The following is a 4,958-nucleotide window of genomic DNA, read 5'->3' as shown; positions in this document are numbered from 1 at the left end:
AGGTGGTAATGCAAGCCTGTAGGCTACTTCACCCACCCTTTCAAGAATTTCAAAGGGTCCGATATACCTATGGCTCAACTTGTCCTTCTTTCCGAACCTCATTACACCTTTCATAGGTAAAACCCGGAGCAATATTTGTTCTCCAACCATGAATGCAATATCACGAACTTTACAGTCGGCATAACTCTTTTGCCTAGACTGAACTGTGCGAAGTCGATCCTGAATAATCTTGACCTTATCCAAGGCATCCTGTACCAAATAGGTACCCAACAATCGAGCCTCTCCCGGTTCAAACCAACCAACTGGCGATCGACATCGCCTTCCGTATAATGCCTCATATGGAGCCATCTGAATGCTCGACTGGTAGCTATTATTATAAGCAAACTTCGTAAGTGGTAATAAATGATCCCAAGAACCTCTAAAGTCTATAACACAAGCGCAAAGCATATCTTCCAATATTTGAATAGTGCGCTCTGACTGTCCGTCTGTCTGTGGATGAAATGTTGTACTCAACTCCACCCGCGTGCCTAACTCACGCTGTACAGCCCTCTAGAAATGTGAGGTAAACTGCATACCTCGATCTGAAATAATAGACACGGGCACACCGTGAAGGCGGACAATCTCACGAATGTAAATTTCAGCTAACCTCTCTGAAGAATAGGTAACTGCCACTGGAATGAAATGGGCTGACTTGGTCAACCTGTCCACAATGACCCAAACTGCATCAAATTTTCTCTGAGTCCGTGGGAGCCTAACAACAAAATCCATAGTGATACACTCTCACTTCCACTCAGGAATTTCTAACTTCTGAAGCAAACCACCAGGTTTCTGATGCTCGTACTTAACTTGCTGACAATTAAGACACCGAGCTACATGTGCAACTATATTCTTTTTCATTCTCCTCCACCAATAATGTTGCCGCAAATCTTGATACATTTTAGCGGTAGCTGGATGAATAGAATACCTGGAACTGTGTGCCTCTTCAAGAATTAATTCACGAAGCCCATCCACATTAGGCACAAAAATACGGCCCTGCATTCGCAGAACTCCATCTTCCCCCACAACAACCTGTTTGGCATCACCGTGCTGCACCGTGTCCTTAAGGAAAAGTAAATGAGGATCATCATACTGCCTCTCTCTGATGCGCTCATATAAAGAAGACCGAGCGACTGTGCAATCTAGAACCCGATTAGGTTCTGAAATATCTAACCTCACGAACTGATTAGCTAAAGTCTGAACATCTTCAGCTAATGGCCTCTCACCAACCGGAATATACGCAAGACTGCCCATACTCACAGCCTTTCTACTCATAGCATCGGCCACCACATTGGCCTTTTCGGGGTGATACAAAATGGTGATATCATAGTCTTTCAACAACTCTAACCATCTTCTCTACCTCAAATTAAGATCTTTTTGTTTGAACAGATACTGAAGGCTACGATGATCAGTAAATACCTCACACGAGACACCGTAGAGGTAATGTCTCCAAATCTTCAGCGCATGAACAATGGTTGCTAATTCTAAGTCATGAACATGATAATTCTTCTCGTGAACTTTCAACTGCCACGACGCATATGCAATTACCTTGCCATTTTGCATTAATACTGCACCAAGCCCAATGTGAGATGCGTCACAATATACCGTATACGATCCTGAACCTGTGGGTAATACCAATACTGGCGCCGTAGTCAAAGAGGTCTTGAGCTTCTGAAAGCTCAACTCACACTCGTCTGACCATCTGAATGGAAAACCCTTCTGGATTAGTCTGGTCAATGTGCTTGCTATAGATGAAAACCCTTCCACAAACCGATGATAATAACCTGCCAAACCCAGGAAACTCCGGATCTCTGTAACCGAAGTAGGTCTAGGTCAATTCTGAACAGCCTCAATCTTCTTAGGATCCATCTTTATGCCTTCTGCCGATACAACATATCCCAAAAAGGCAACTGAGTCTAACTAAAACTCACATTTTGAAAATTTGGCATATAACTGATTATTCTTCAAGGTGTGAAGCACACTTCGAAGATGCTGCTCATGCTCCTCTCGACTGCTGGAGTAAATCAAGATATCATTAATGAATACAACCACAAAAGAATCCAAATAAGGCTTGAACACCCGATTCATCAAATCCATAAATGCTGCTGGAGCATTTGTCAACTCAAATGACACCACTAGGAACTCGTAATGCCCATATCGAGTCCGAAAAGCTGTCTTGAGGACATCAGATGCCCTAATCTTCAACTGATGGTAACCAGATCTCAAATCAATCTTCGAAAATACCTTGACACCCTGAAGTTGATCAAATAAGTCATCAATTCTTGGAAGCAGATATTTGTTTTTGATAGTGGCTTTGTTCAAATGCCGATAGTCTATACACATCCGCATCGAGCCATCTTTCTTCTTTACAAATAATACTGGTGCACCCCAGGGTGAGACACTGGGTCTAATGAATCCCTGATCAAGCAAGTCTTGTAACTGCTCTTTCAATTCTTTCAATTTTGGCGGGGCCATATGGTATGGTGGAATAGAAATGGGCCGAGTGCCCAGAGCCAAATCAATATAGAAGTCAATATCTCTGTCGGGTGGCATCCCCGGCAGATCTGCAGGAAATACTTCTGAAAATTCACAAACAACTGGTACTGAGTCCATAAAAGGGACATTCACATTGGGATCGTGAATATAAGCCAAATAGGCTAGACACCCTTTCTCTACCATACGTTGAGCTTTCATATAAGAAATAACCCTGCCGGCAGAATGGTCAGGAGTTCCTTTCCTCTCTAACCAAGGTAACTCGGCATAGATAGGGTCACTCTCTTGGCATGACAGTCCAATATAGCATGATAAGGAGACAACCAATCCATACCCAAGATGACATCAAAATCTAACCATATCAAGAAGTAGAAGATCCACACTAGTCTCAAGATTACTAATAGTAACCACACACGAATGATAGACATGATCTACTACAACAAAATCTCCTACCGGTGTAGATACATACACAGAAGCACTCAGAAAATCACAAGGCACAACCAAGTATGAAGCAAAATAGGAGGATACAGAGGAATAAGTAGATCCTGGATAAAATAGAACTGAAGCATCTCTATGGCAAACTGGAATAATACCTGTGATCACAACATCAGATGACTCGGCCTCAGGCCTAGCTGGAAAAACATAAAATCGGGGCTGGGCCCCACCACTCTAAACTGCATCTCTGGGATGGCCTCTAACTGGCTGGCCTCTTCCTCTAACGGTCTGACCTCCACCTCTAATGGCCTGACCTCCACCTCTACTGGCCTAATCTCTACCTCTAGCTGCCTGACCCCTACCTCTAGCTGGCTGAGCAGGTGGTGAAGCAACCGGTGCCGGTATGATGGCACGAGAATCTTGCCGAGATCTGTTACTCGCCAATCGAGGGCAATACCTCCTGATGTGACCAATGTTCCCACACTCATAACACCCATCCTGATGCCGTGGCTGCTGAAGCTGAAGCTGACCCAGATGGGCCGGATAACCACTGTAGTAACTCTGGAGTGGTGGTGCACTGATAGGAGCTGAATGTGCACTGAATATTGGCTACCCAGAGTAAGGCATAATAGGACCGTGACTCCCTGAAGCACCGGGAGATACATGAAGTGCTGAATGAAACGGTCTAGGAGGATGACCCATACCAAAATTACCCCTGCCTCCAGACGAGGCACCACTGTAACCACCAAACTGATGAGGCCTCTTATTGGACCTCTTCCCTCTTTTCTGTGCAAGAACCATCTCGATCCTCCTTGCGACATTAGCAGCCGGCTGAAAAGAAATCTCACTTCCGGTCTCCTTGGCCATCTGAAGTCTGATAAGGTGAGTGAGTCCCTCAATGAACCTCCTCACTCTCTCTCCCTCCGTAGGTAGTAAAAGGAGAGCAATACGGGCCAAATCCACAAAACGGGACTCATACTGAGTAACAGTTATACTGCCCTATTGTAGACACTCAAATTGCTTGCGGAATTCCTCTCTCAGTGTGATAGGGAGGAACTTCTCTAGAAATAGCTGAGAGAACTGCTCCCAGGTAAGTGCAGGTGATCCGACTGGTCGGGTCAATGTGTAATCTCTCCACCACCTCTTGGCGGAACACGTCATCTAGAATACAATAAAATCAACTCCATTGGTCTCAACTATAACCATGTTTCGCAGCACCTCATGGCAGCGTTCAAGATAATCTTGTGGGTCCTCAGAAGGTGTACCACTGAAGTAAACTGGAAAGAGCTTAGTGAACTTATCCAGTCTCAATAAGGCCTCAAAATACATAGCGGGCCTATCACCGGTCTGTGCCGCAACAACTGGCAGAACTACCCCAACTAGCAGGGCTGCTGGAGCCTGATTCTGGGGAGCCATCTGCTCCGGAGCGGGAGTAGTGGGAGTTTGTGCTCCTCCCCCAGCCTGTCAGACGGCTGGTGCCACTGGAAATGTACCATTCTGGGACATACCCTCCATAAGACTCACCAATCGGACTAGAGCGTCCTAAAGCACTGGAGGTCTACCTGAGGTTCTACAATAGGTGCAGCTGCTTGAGCTCTGAACTGAGCTCTACCTCGGCCCCTAGCACGACCTCGACCTCAACCTCGACCTCTACCCCTGGCCATAGTTGACACCGGGGGTTCTGGTCCCTGTCCATCGGTAGAGGTATTACGTGTTCTCACCATCTGCGAGAGAATAAGAGTAGAATGGTTCAATCATCGAAGATAGAATAAAATCGCACGATAGAATAAGAAAGGAGTGATATTGTTCCTAAACTTCATAGCCTCTGAGAGATAAGTACAGACGTCTCCGTACTGATCCTTCAGACTCTACTAAACTTGCCCGTGACTCGTGAGACCTATGTAACCTAGTACTCTGATACCAACTGTCACGACCCAAAATTCCCACCTTCGGACCGTGATGGCGCCTAACATTTCACTTGCTAGGCAAGCCAA

The sequence above is a fragment of the Nicotiana tomentosiformis genome, chromosome 12 (assembly GCF_000390325.3).
Source record: "Nicotiana tomentosiformis chromosome 12, ASM39032v3, whole genome shotgun sequence".
In the NCBI taxonomy this organism is placed as follows: Eukaryota; Viridiplantae; Streptophyta; class Magnoliopsida; order Solanales; family Solanaceae; genus Nicotiana; species Nicotiana tomentosiformis.
The sequence above is the reverse complement of the archived record's forward strand: the minus strand, read 5'-3'. Positions refer to the sequence as shown.